Below are 14,323 nucleotides of genomic sequence, written 5' to 3'. Positions count from 1 at the left end.
GGAGAGCCCATGCTCTTGGTTTCTTGTTCTCTTTGGAGTGGGCAGCAGAGGGGACAAGCAGGCCTCCAGCCAGGCTCAGGGAGTGTGGGGAGGGCAGGGAGAAAAGTCTAGATGATGAGGAACTGGAGCCACCTTGAGGGGGGTGTCCTGGGGTCAGTGTCAGGGTGATCAGATGAGCCAGCTTATATTTAAGCAAAATTATTTTCTTCAATTATTTTGGGTAAGGGATTCCTCAGGGGAGGTGTGGTCATCTGGTCCCAGAGGGGGAGTGAAATGCCCACTCATCTTCCTGAGCCATTTGGAAGCCCTTTCCTCTAGCCCTAGGTACTAATGACCCAGGCTCCTTGGTCTCAGGAGGCGCACAGGGCTGGGGGGTGCAGGCTTTTTGTCACTTACCCACTCAGCACTATTGGGCATCGGGCATTCAGAGGTCTCACAGTGGCCTCCCTAAAAACCTGGTGTCCTAGGAGAACATTTATTATTTTTGTCTATTTTTGTTTCTTTGAACTGCTGCATTCACTCACTGAGGGCTCGCCCTCCCTGTACCCCTCATGTTGTTCAGGAAGGAGGGGACTGATGATCATGGGCCCCCTTCTCCTCTCCTGTCAGTTGCCACCACACTGCCTCCCCTGGCTTTATCACCACGTTCTCCCACCCCTATTGCCTCATCTCTTCTTCCGCATTCACACTTCCTTCCTTTGCCTGTTTTCTTCTCCCAGTTAGTTAAGTTCTTTATGATCCCTGGCACCACCTACCCTGAGGTCTACCAAGGACAGAAAAGCAGGGGCCTCTGTGAGGCAATGTGGTGTTATCATGGTGGGACCTCCAGGCCCCCAGAGTGAGTGAACAGCAGGCCTGCCAGAATCTGTGCTGATGGCTAAGAATTCCTCCACCGCCGTGCCCCTCCCACCCCCTCCTCTTTGCTCAGAAGGGAGACCAGGTTTGCTCTCCTGCAATGACAGCCCAGCCCCTGCTGTGCACAGGGATGGGGCTCAGGGTCCCTCCCTGCACCCTGATGTTAATTAACTGTAGAGAGTGAATTTCAAGTTGACAGCTACCTTCTCAGGGATTTCTATATAAATAGAGGAAAATCTAAAGCCTATTTTACTACTTTTTAATGTTTGTGAAAATTAAGCTTAAAGTGGACAGAATAAATATTTCTCAGACAATGTCAATGCTACTGATTACAAGTGAGATGGCTGGAGCTCACCCCTTGGTGGAGAATTTTTTGGTGATTGGAGATTGGGGACTCTGGCAACAGAAATGGCTTTACGGTGGGTGTGAAGTCACTTCTGTCCCTCGGAGAGCCTCTTGTGGATTTGAAAGCATGTATCAACACCAGTGAAATCCACCTCCATGTACACTGAGGCAGCTGATGAGAACACAAATGAGGCAGTCCTAGCACTTCCCTCCAGAACCGGTCACTCCCGGTCTGACGTTAGAGCATGTGAATTAAGAGTGACAATTTTTTCTACTAGCTTCTGTGAATAAAGTATTCTACAGTCAGCCAGCACTAAACTCACTAGAAAGGAGGAGGGAGGAGCATGGAGCCAATAATCTAGAATTACCTCAGTGTGCAGAGGCTGTCCCTTGGCTGCACTTGGGAAAAGCAGTGTGAAACATCATGTGCCTCTTTCTTTTCAAGCTCTCTCCTGACAGTCTCCTGGCAACACTAGAGACCTCAAAACTATGGAGATCAGAATTTCAATAGCTTTGTCATCTCAGCATTGACCACTCCTGAGACCCGAGCTTCCTCCTGGGATCAGGAAATGGAGTTCGTGATGTTCGTTGGAAAATACGATTTATAAATGCAGGAGGGCCGTGCTGGGCCCCTCTGCCTGCTTCTCTCCCTGCTGTCAGCAGTGACCAGGTCTCCGGTGTGGAGCGAGTCTGTTGTGGGTGAAACAGAATCTCCTGGGGTAAGGCCAGACCCCAGGCCTGAAAAGGACAAAAGGATATCATAAATATTTATTACTAGAAACAGTATTTTAAATAAAAGGTCTTCAGGCAAGTGTATTAAAACTGCCTTGGATACAAGGGGCCCTATCACTTGTAAAACTTGGCAAATTGGATAATAATTAAAAATACAAAATTACACAGAAAATACCCTTTAATAAATTGAGTTTTTTTTTAATTGAGACAGAGTTTGGCTCTTGTTGCCCAGGCCAGAGTGCAATGGCGCGATCTTGGCTCCCTGCCACCTCTGCCTCCAGGTTCAAGCGATTCTCCTGCCTCAGCTTCTCGAGTAGCTGGGATTATAGGCATGTGCCACCATGCTTGGCTAATTTTGTATTTTTAGTAGAGACGGGGTTTCTCCGTGTTGGTCAGGCTACTCTCAGACTCCCAACCTCAGGTGATCCGCCAGCCTCGGCCTCCCAAAGCGCTGGGATTAAGGGCGTGAGCCACGGCTCCCGGCCTCATAAATTGATTTTTAAACAAATCTTAATTGAGGTTCTCTAAAGGGAGACTTTTAGGCAACATGCCCGCTATGTGTACTGATGGCTAGGGTGGCTGGTGTCAGGCGAATCCATGTGGCTCCCCCAGCCCATTCCTGGGAGCATCCTAGAAAGACAGCATGGAAACACGTGGCCTGGTGGTCCCAGGAGCGGCCATGGTGCCCAGCCCCGCCGCCTCACCCTGTCCTCGAACCCTGTGTCAAGCACCCGCAGACTCTCACGTCCTCTTCTTCCAGGGCGGCGGGAGCTTCTCCTGCACCTTGGCCTGGTGCTTATTCTATGCCTCCTCAGCTTCCGGTTTCTCCTCCTTGGCCACCTTGTAGGGGAACTTGGGTATCCGCAGGTGGCCATTGTCCTTGGTGCTGCCCTTCTGCGCTGGCCTCGCGGGCTGGAAGGTGGGCGCCGGCGCCTTGCTGAGGCGGACCCAGGGCACCACCATGCCCGCCTGCAAGCTGCTCCGCCGCAGGTGCTGAAGGGGCAGAAGTTTGGCGTTCCGCTGGGCAGGGTAGGCGGAGCCCCAGGATACCAGCAGCAGGGCAGGTGGGAGGCCTGCTCTTGGGGAGTCCTCCCGGGAGCCTGCGGCGGCTGGGCAGGGCCACTTGTGCTGCTCTGCGCCCTCCGCTTCATCCGCCTCCTGCGCCTACCTCCCCACCCCGAGGCGCGCCGCCACAATTTCCTGAGCCGCCAGGATTTCCTGCACCGCCAGCCGCCTCTTCCCCATGCACAGGGAGCTCTAGGGGCACACGGTCTGGTACGTGAGGGCCACGACAGGGCTGTTAGAGGCTTGTGGTCATCCTGACCATGTGATCCAGGGCGCCCAGGTCCTCCGGGCCACGCACGGAGCGCGGTGTCAGTACAGACAGCTCGCAGTCCCTGAGCCTCTGCAGTCAGTTCTTCTATCCCTCAGGCTTCCGCGCCCTCTGGTGGATTGGAGGCAGCTCAAGCTGGTACTTTTCCCCCAACTAATGAAACTGGCAGAGCTTTGACTGTTTTAGCTTGGCAGGAAACCCAAATGAGGAATGCTGTCTATCAGAATAGACTGGCCTTGGACTACTTGCTAGCAGCTGAAGGAGGAGTTTGTGGAAAACTTAACTTAACCAGTTGCTGCCTACAAATAGATGATCAAGGACAGGCGATTGAAAACATAGTCAGGGACATGACACAGGTGGCACATGTGCCTGTATAGGTTTGGCACGAGTTTAATCCTGAGTCTTTATTTGGAAAATGGTTTCTAGCTATAGGAGGATTTAAAACCCTCATTGTAGGTGTATTGCTAGTGATAGGAACTTGCTTCCTGCTCCCCTGTGTGTTACCCTTGCTTTTTCAAATGATAAAAGGTTTTGTTGCTACTTTGGTTCATCAGAAAACTTCTGCACACTTATATTTTATGAATCACTATCGCTCTATCTCACAAAGAGACTCAGAAAGTGAGGATGAGAGTGAGAACTCCAACTAAAAAGTGAAAATTCTCAAAGGGGGGAAATATGGTATGAGATCACCACTTCTCCTGTTGTCCTTCCCAGTTTCTCCCCAACCTCCCCTTTTCCCTAGTTTATAAGACAGGAGAAAATGGAGAAAGCAAAAAGTTGGAAAGAAAAAGAAGTAAGATAAATAGCTAGATGACCTTGTCGCCACCACCTGGCCCTGGTGGTTGAAATAATAATAATATTAACCCCTGACCAAAACTACTGGTGTTATCTGTAAATTCCAGACATTGTATGAGAAAGCACTGTAAAACTTTTTGTACTGTTAGCTGATGTATGTAGCTCCCAGTCACATTCCTCACACTTACTTGATCTATTGTGACTTTTTCACATAGACCCCTTAGAGTTGTAAGCCCTTAAAAGGGCTAGGAATTTCTTTTTCGGGGAGCTCGGCTCTTAAGTCACGAGTCTGCCGATGCTCCCGGCCGAATAAAAAAACCTCTTCCTTCTTTAATCCGGTGTCTGAGGAGTTTTGTCTGTGACTCATCCTGCTACAATAGGACTGAGGAGAGAAGCCATTTCTCTTACTGTCTCCTGTCTCTGAAGAGGAGGAGGAAGTAAAAGTTGAAAACAGGAATGAAGTCAGTGGCAAGACCAGCTGGTGCCACTGATGACCAGGCCTGAGTTTAAAAGATTAACCCCCCCCACCAACTCTAACCACATGTGCTCTCAGTCCATCACAACCCTTTCACGTGGAACCCCTTAGAGTTGTAAGCCCTTAAAAGGGCCAGGAACTCTGTCTCTGGAGAAGCTCAGCTCTGAAGACGCGAGTCTGTCCATGCTGCTGACTCATCCTGTTACAGGACAAGGGAACTATTAGGAAAATAATTATAAGAGCGTGGTTATGGAAAGTAAGTAGCTCTTCTATAATAGGGGAAGTAGCATCTTGAAGGCCTAATAGAATTGGATGAGCCATTAAGGCATACAAGATCTAACCTATAATTTAACTTTGACAAAGTTATGTAATGATTTTACTAATATCTTATGGAGAAAGTCATAGAGGTTATGGGACTGGCTTGAAACCAGTTTTTGGAGGCGAGATTCCTTCCTTTTTTGTCCTGAGTTTAAGGTAGATTGGTTCTTCGAATGTGTGATCCATGTGGTGTACAGCCGTAAATTCATTCTAAATTAGATGATTATTCAGTTGTTAGAACTTTTACTTTTGGAGCAAAGATTTCTCGGATTATAAAGATTGTTAATATAACTGCTGTTATTGAAATAAATGAGCCTACAGGTGAGAGAATATTTCACGTGGTGTACGCATCAGGATAATCGGAGTAATGTCGAGGTATACCAGATAGGCCAAGGAAGTGCTGTGGGATAAAGGTTAGATTTGTACCTATAAATACAATGGTGAAGTGGATTTTAGCATAGGCTTGATTAAGTCTGTAACCTGAAAACAAGGAGAATCAGTGGACAAAGCCTCCTATGATGCCGAATATTGCTCCTCTTGATAGGACCTAGTGGAAATGGGCTACAAAGTAATATGTATCATGTAAGACAATATCTAGTGATGAATTAGCTAGCACAATGCTGGTTAGACCTCCTACTGTGAAAAAGAAAATGAATCCTAGGGCTCAGAGTATTGTGGGTGATCATATGATGTTACCGCCGTGCAGTGTAGCTAATCAGCTAAACACTTTAATGCCAGTACAGATAGCAATAATTACAGTGGCAGAGGTGAAACATGCTCGCGTGTTTACGCCTATTCCTACTGTAAATATGTGATGGGCCCATACAATAAACTCTAGGAAGCTAATTGATATTGTGGTTCATACTATACCCACATACCCAAAGGGCTCCTATTTTGTCCAGAGTAATAAGTTATGATACGGGAGATTATCCTGAAGCCTGGTAGGATAAGGATATAGACTTCAGGGTGACCAAAGAATCAGAATAAATGTTGATATAAGAGAGGGCCACCCTTGCCAGCGGGGTCAAAAAAGGTAGTGTTAAGGTTAGGGTCAGTTAATAGTATGGTAATGCTGGTGGCTAGGACTGGGAGAGAAAGGAGGGGAAGGACTGCGGTAACGAGAAGTTATCAGACGAAGAGGGGTGTTTGATACTGGGATATGGCTGGGGGTTTTATGTTAATAATTGTGGTAATAAAGTGAATGGCCCCTCGAGTAGAAGAAACACCTACCTGCCAAGTGGAGAGAAAAGATAGTAAGATCCACAGAGGCCCCTGCATGAGTCAGGCTTCCTGCTAAAGGGGGATAAACTGTTCAGCCGGTTCGAGCGCCGGCTTCTGCTGTTGCAGATGCAAGTAGAAGTAGGAAGGAAGGTGGGAGAAGTTGGAAGCTTATATTATTTATCTGGGGAAATGCCATATTGGGTGCACTAACTATCAGAGGGACTAGTCAGTTGCCGAAACCTCCAATTATAATTGGTATAACTATAAAGAAGATTATAATGAATGCTTGGGCAGTAGCAATAACATTATGGATCTGATCGTCTCCTAGCAGAGTTCCTGGTTGGCCTAATTCTGCTCGAATTAGAAGGCTTAAGGCAGTGACCACTATGGCTACTCAAGCACCGAATAGTAGATACCATGTTCCGGTATCTTTGTGGTTAGTTGGAAACAATCAACGATTGATTAACATAAGTTGGGCCAGGCGGGGAGGTGGGGGGGGTGGGGGTGGCGGTTGTAAAATGGCTGAATAACCATTAGACTGTAAATCTAAAGACACAGGTTTTACCCGCCCTGAGGTGATTTCTCATGTTGAATTGCAAAATCAAAGGAGCAGCTTCAATCCTGTCTGGGCTTCTCCTGCCATTTTTCCCCCAATGGGAGAAGTAGATTGAAGCCAGTTGATTAAGGTGTTTGGCTGTTAAATTAATTTTGGTGGGTTTGAATTCTACCAGTCTAGTAAGGGCTTAGCTTTGCATTCAATTGATGCAGAATGGAGTCTTGCAGTCCTTAGGTCTGTTACAGAAATTAAGTGTCATTTACTTACTAAGGGCTTTGAAGGCTCTTGGTCTTATTTAACGTAAATTTCTAAATCATATTTAGTATTAATGGAGAGATGGGTAAGAGGAGGATGAAAAAATGGTAAGTGGGGTGAGGAGTAGTATGGGTTTTGCTTTTTTGAGCTGTCATTTTCATGTTATTCAATGTGGGGAATATTGTCGCTGAGATGGAATAAATTAGGCATATATAAAAGCATAGGTTGAGTAGACTTATAACAGCAATAATTGTTGGGGCAATAAGACTTGTTTTTTTGTAAATTCTTGAATAATTAGTCATTTAGGCCGAAAACCTATTAATGGAGGTAAACCTGCTAGGGATAGTAGAATTGTGGGATTATGGGTGTTAATCATGTTAATTTCTTTCAGGCATGAGATAGTGACAGGGTCATGGTGCTGATATTCAGGTGGAGGGCTAGTAATTGTTAAAGTAAATAATCAGGTTTAGAATACTAATGTTTGGATTATAAATTAACACTGCTATTATTCAAGCTATGTGAGTAATGGAGGAGTAGGCTAGAATTTCTCACAGTTGTGTTTAAGTCCTCCACAACTGCCCACGATAATGGATACGATTGTGATCGATAGGAGGATGTTCGTGTTTATTGATGGAGAAATTTGAAACATAATTGAGATTGGGTCTAGTTTTTGTTACGTGAGATGTATACCAGACATTAGGGAGGTTCCTTGAGTTACCTCTGGTACTAAAAGGTGAAAGGAGCCGTTCCTAGTTTTATTACTAGGGCCATTATCATTATTAAGGATGAAAATTGATTAATAGTGTTTATTATTGTTCATTGCCCAGAGAACAGGTTATTGAAGAGAATACCTATTATGAGAACTGTAGATGCGATTGCTTGTGTAAGAAAATATTTGGTGGCTGCTTCTGTAGAGCTAGGATTTATTTTTTTTTTAAATTAAAATCAGGGTAAGAGCTAACATATTTATTTCTAAGCATGTTCAGATGAGAAATCAGTGAGCCTAGCATTGTGATAAGAGTTCCTGTGAAAATAGTGGTTCTAGGGTAGGTAGAACCACAAGAGGTTGTAGTCCTACTTTCTGCTCTATTCCTTAAAGTTTTTACACCCAACACTCATTAGTTCATAACCTGGAATCCAACAGAGGGAAAAGGCTAAGATCATGAGCCCCTTTAGAATATCTATGGTTGGATTGGCAGGGGCTAGGAAATAAGATGGGAACTCTACTCTGCATTACTCATTTCACTATTCTGTGCTATGAAACATAAATGTTAAATTGAAAACAAACATTTGGCAATAGGTTGTGTAAGAAAGGGATACTAAGCCAGATATGGGAAGAGTAAAGGACATTAATCTTCTATCTACCGAATTTAGAGGTTAACATAGAAGAAAACGTTCTGTTACCTCTGCTATGAAAATGTTTTGAGGCTGGAAATGGTGGCTTACAGCTGTAATCCCATTGCCTTGGGAGATAAAGGCAGGAAGATATTTTGAGTCTAGGAGTTGGAGACCAGCCTGGGTGGCATAGGAAGGCCATGTCTCTACAAAAAATTTTTAAAAAATAACCCAGAATGGTAGTGCCTGACAGTAGTTCTTTCTACTCAGGAGGCAGAGATGGAGGATGGCTTGACCCCAGGAGGTTGAGGCTGTTGTGAGCTGGGAACCACCCACTGCAATACAGCCTGGGTGACAGAGCCAGACCCTGCCTCTAAGAAAATAAATAAGAAGAGAAAAAAATTTTTAAAATCTAGCACGTATGGTACTGTTTGCAATTGCTGCTTTCATTATTTTCTTAAGGAATGTAATCTATTTGATTCTGATTTTTTTATAATAATAAATTTAGTACATTCTTACATTTAAAGCATAACACTTGTAACATAAAAGCTACGGTAGCATAAGGGAAGATATTCTGAATTGTTGTATTATTTGATTCTGAATTTTTACAGGCTTCTATCATGTTATAGTGTTCAACAACTGAATGCTTTATTTGTGAGATAAACAAACCTGAAAATGTAGGCTGAAAATCAGCTGGACAAACACAAAAGGAATCCCACATGTTTCTGTGGTTCTAGATAAGGCAATACATGGAAATATTTGAATATTTATGGAGTTGGTGATGTGGGACTAATTCCTGACCCCCTCCCATACAGGAAATAGGATGGAAAAGAGATTGCTTACTCTTTATGTGCTCATATATGAAGTTGGAACAATGGGACATATTCGATGTTTTCTGTTGTGATTATGGAAGGTGTGGGTAGGGAGATAGAACAGTATGTGGTACATCATAGCCCATGTAGTACATTGTTCCCTTCCTTTTTCTAACTTATTTATCTTAACAGAAATAAATAAGAGGTTTGAAGAGAAAATGACTGGGGTTTCCAGAAGAATATCTAATAAATGGGATTTTCAAAGAAAGGAAATATAAAAGATTTAAAAATAGTCTTGGACATTCAGAGGCCACAAAGCAAAATATAATTTATTATTAAATTAATGAATTTTTATTAGCATGGATAGAACTGTGCACATCTCTCCATCTGAACAAATAAAACAAAGTAGCAGTTACAATTTCAATGGAATTGTAACTGTTTAATTTTAAATAATATGCTATAATTGAATTTTCATTAAAATTTTCTAAAATAAAATAAATTTAGTTTTCTATGCATATTAAGAAAGCAGAAATAGATCCCCAACTCCTGTATGAAAATTTTATAATGAGTTATGAAACCCACATGAGGGAGAGAGTCTCTTAACGGTTCTCAAAAACAGAATTGTAATTCAATAGAAATCTTTGTTGTAGAGTAAGGTTTCAGATGCTAGAGTGGAAACAGACTCCCAGGTCCAAAACAAAAGGTTTTGTATTGAAAGGGGATTCAATTGGAAATTAGGAAATGATGAAGATTGTTTAGAGTGCTCTTTGTCCACATCATGTACTGTTCTTGCCCATACACACATCTCTAATGCCCATTCCCATCTCTAATCCTGCTTCTGGCTTGGTTAGGACTTTTAGAACCTACAAAATGCCAACTCTAAAGGGACTTACATTCTTATATTTGTTTCATGGTTTGAGATTCATGTAGGAAAATAAGTTGTTTCATTAGTAATGCCACGGTAGAAAGAAGTAGATCTAGAATTGAGAGCTCCTAATTTCCAGGGCTCTAGACTTCATCTGCCTAAAGTTGACAGTTGGGATGAGTCAATTATGTGGTGCAAAAAAGTTGAAATTAAATTAGAAGCTACCCTTTTTCCTTTCTCTCCTTGCCCCAATTCTTTCCTGATACACATAGTCATCTGACCTTGTGATGGAATACCAGAGCACCACTGGGGAGCCCCTGAATCTCAGCAGAGGATGCCTGCAGGGTCCAGTCCATGAACTAAGGTCTCAAAGGCTTCCCACTCTTGAGTGCAGGGCTGAGTCCCCAGTAACCCCATGCACCCAGGGCAGATCTCACCTCTGTGTGGACACTTGGATTACCTCAATTTATTGAGTTACAGAATGTATATCCAAGGGCTTCAGTCTGTTGGTGGTCTTGCACAGTAAACTTAGAAAGGAGCAAGGAATCCTATTTTTCTCTTCCTTAAATTTATGGCATATAACCTCTTAATGATTTTTCAGTGTGGCAAATTGGCTAGGTTTAACTACAAGGAGGGAAATGAAAACAGCATCAATTTGTAGCATACACACACCTCCTTCTTAGTCAATGAAATGCTAACGTAGTCCCTGCTGGGAAGGCAGTTTTCAGATGTAAGTAAAGGTTCTAATTCTGAGACTTGGAAGTTTACCCAAGTAAGTATGACTTTTACAGTGAAAGTTCTCTGAAGGAAGACTTAGGCTTTCCTTGGACAAGGCTAAACTGTGAAGGGATCTCTATTGTTCCAGTTGATCCGTACTGACTGTGAACTACAGCTTTATTCCATGACCATTGGGATCCAACCAGCAGAATTTGTTTTTTCTCCTGATGGACTATACCAGAGATCTTATACTTCCTTCATCAGCCACCACAATTGAGTAAGCTAATTCCATGTACTAAATCCATATATGAATCTTCCTAAGTGTACATATATCTTATGAGTTCTGCTTTTGTCTTTGAACCTTGACTGACATAAGGCTGATAGATATGTTTTCACTGTTCTGACCGTCTTGACCATAAATCTTGTGAGCCATTGGCAAATAATTCCTCTGTCAGAAGATATTTAGGTATCCCCTTCTGAAATCTTTTCCTTCTTTTGGAGTTTCATATCACAAAACAAACTTTGGAATAGAAAAAAAAACATACATGGTCTCTCCCCATCATTTGGATTCTGTATTCGTGAATTTGCCTACATCCTAATAGATATTTATAATTCCAAAATCAATCCTCATCGTACTTTTCTAGCCATTCTAGGATATTATGCACTATGTGGAGGAAAGCATTTAAAAGAGTAACTCATGTTTTACCCATGAGAATGGAAAAGCCTTTGAAAATTTGATAAGATGCTAAATTATCATTTGGATTATTTGATTAATTAGTGAATTCTCTTAGAGTGCTAAAAAAGAAAAAAAGAAAATTTTAGTTCCTGTGGGCCTGCTCTGAGAATGCCACATAGATAAAGGAGCATTTATGACTGGGTGATGTGGCTCACCCTGTATTCCCATTGTTTTGGGAGGCTGAAGTCAGAGGATAACTTGAAGCCAGGAATTAGAGACTAGACTGGGAAACATAGCCATATCCTGTCTTTAAGAAAAAAATAAATGAAAAATTAGCTAGGTGCAATGGCATAAACCTCTAGTCTTTTTTACTTTGAAAGCTGAAGTGGGAGGATTACTTGAGCCCTGGAATTCAAGGCTGCGGTGAGCTAAATTTTTGCAACTGCACTCCAGAGGGTGAAACTTTCTTTGGCATAAATAAATAAATGTGCACTTGGAATAGTTTCAGAAGGAATGGTACCAGTTCCTCCTTGTACCTCTGGTGGAATTTGGCTGTGAATCCATCAGGTCCTGGACTCTTTTTGCTTCTTAGGCTATTGATTATTGCCACAATTTCAGAGCCTGTTATTGGTCTATTCAGAGATTCAGCTTCTTCCTGGTTTAGTCTTGGGAGGGTGTATTTGTCGAGGAATTTATCCATTTCTTCTAGATTTTCTAGTTTATTTGTGTAGAGGTGTTTGTAGTATTCTCTGATGGTAGATTGTATTTCTGTGGGATCAGTGGTGATATCCACTTTTTCATTTTTTATTGCATCTATTTGATTCTTCTCTCTTTTCTTCTTTATTAGTCTTGCTAGCGGTCTATCAATTTTGTTGATCTTTTCATAAAACCAGCTCCTGGATTCATTAATTTTTTGAAGGGTTTTTTTATGTCTCTATTTCCTTCAGTTCTGTTCTGATTTTAGTTATTTCTAGCCTTCTGCTAGCTTTTGAATGTGTTTGCTCTTGCTTTTCTAGTTCTTTTAATTGTGATGTTAGGGTGTCAATTTTGGATCTTTCCTGCTTTCTCTTGTGGGCATTTAGTGCTGTAAATTTCCCTCTACACACTGCTTTGAATGTGTCCCAGAGATTCTGGTATGTTGTGTCTTTGTTCTCGTTGGTTTCAAAGAACATCTTTATTTCTGCCTTCATTTCATTATGTACCCAATAGTCATTCAGGAGCAGGTTGTTCAGTTTCCATGTAGTTGAGCAGTTTTGAGTGGGTTTATTAAACCTGAGTTCTAGTTTGATTGCACTGTGGTCTGAGAGACAGTTTGTTATAATTTCTGTTCTTTTACATTTGCTGAGGAGAGCTTTACTTCCAACTATGTGGTCAATTTTGGAATAGGTGTGGTGTGGTGCTGAAAAAAATGTATATTCTGTTGATTTGGGGTGGAGAGTTCTGTAGATGTCTATTAGGTCCACTTTGTGCAGAGCTGAGTTCAATTCCTGGGTATCCTTGTTAACTTTCTGTCTCATTGGTCTGTCTAATGTTGGCAGTGGGGTGTTAAAATCTCCCATTATTGTTGTGTGGGAGTTTAAGTCCCTTTGTAGGTCACTCGGGACTTGCTTTATGAATCTGGGTGCTCCTGTGTTGGGTACATATATATTTAGGAGAGTTAGCTCTTCTTGCTGAATTGATGACTTTACCATTATGTAATGGCCTTCTTTGTCTCTTTTGATCTTTGTTGGTTTAAAGTCTATTTTATCAGGGACTAGGATTGCAAACCCTGCCTTTTTTTGTTTTTCATTTGCTTGAGAGATCTTCCTCCATCCCTTTATTTTGAGTCTATGTGTGTCTCTGCATGTGAGATGGTTTTCCTGAATACAGGGTCTTGACTCTTTATCCAATTTGCCAGTCTGTGTCTTTTAATTGGAGCATTTAGCCCATTTACATTTAAAGTTAATATTGTTATGTGTGAATTTGATCCTGTCATTATGATGTTAGTTGGTTATTTTGCTCGTTAGTTTATGCAGTTTCTTCCTAGCCTCGATGGTCTTTACAATTTGGCATCTTTTTGCAGTGGCTGGTACCGGTTTTCCTTTTCCATGTTTATTGCTTCCTTCAGGAGCTCTTTTAGGGCAGGCCTGGTGGTGACAAAATCACTCATCATTTGCTCGTCTGTAAAGTATTTTATTTCTCCTTCACTTATGAAGCTTAGTTTGGCTGGATATGAAATTCTGGGTTGAAAATTCTTTTCTTTAAGAATGTTGAATATCGGCCCCCACTCTCTTCTGGCTTGTAGAGTTTCTGCTGAGAGATCAGCTGTTAGTCTGATGGGCTTCCCTTTGTGGGTAACCTGACCTTTCTCTGTGGCTGCCCTTAACATTTTTTCCTTCATTTTAACTTTGGTGAATCTGACAATTATGTTTCTTGGAGTTGCTCTTCTCGAGGAGTATCTTTGTGGCGTTCTCTGTATTTCCTGAATCTGAAGTTTGGCCTGCCTTGCTAGATTGGGGAAGTTCTCCTGGATAATATCTTGCAGAGTGTTTTCCAGCTTGGTTCCATTCTCCCGGTCACTTTCATGTACACCAATGAGATGTAGGTTTGGTCTTTTCACATATTCCCATATTTCTTGGAGGCTTTCTTCATTTCTTTTTATTCTTTTTTCTCTAAAGTTTCCTTCTTGCTTCATTTCATTCATTTCATCTTCCATCCCTGATACCCTTTCTTCCAGTTGATCACATCGACTACCGAGTCTACTGCAATCTTTGCATAATTCTCAAAACTTGGCTTTCAGCTCCGTCAGCTCTTTTAAGCCCTTCTCTGCATTGGTTATTCTAGTTATCCATTCATCTAATTTTTTTTCAAAGTTTTTAATTTCTTTGCTATTGTTTTGAATTTCCTCCCGTAGCTCGAGGTAGTTTTATCGTCTGAAGCGTTCTTCTCTCAACTCGTCAAAGTCATTCTCCATCCAGCTTTGTTCTGTTGCTGGTGAGGAACTGCATTCCTTTGGAGGAGGAGAGGTGCTCTGCTTTTTAGAGTTTCCAGTTT

This window comes from Symphalangus syndactylus, chromosome 6 (genome assembly GCF_028878055.3).
Source record: "Symphalangus syndactylus isolate Jambi chromosome 6, NHGRI_mSymSyn1-v2.1_pri, whole genome shotgun sequence".
Classification (NCBI taxonomy): Eukaryota; Metazoa; Chordata; class Mammalia; order Primates; family Hylobatidae; genus Symphalangus; species Symphalangus syndactylus.
The sequence above is the reverse complement of the archived record's forward strand: the minus strand, read 5'-3'. Positions refer to the sequence as shown.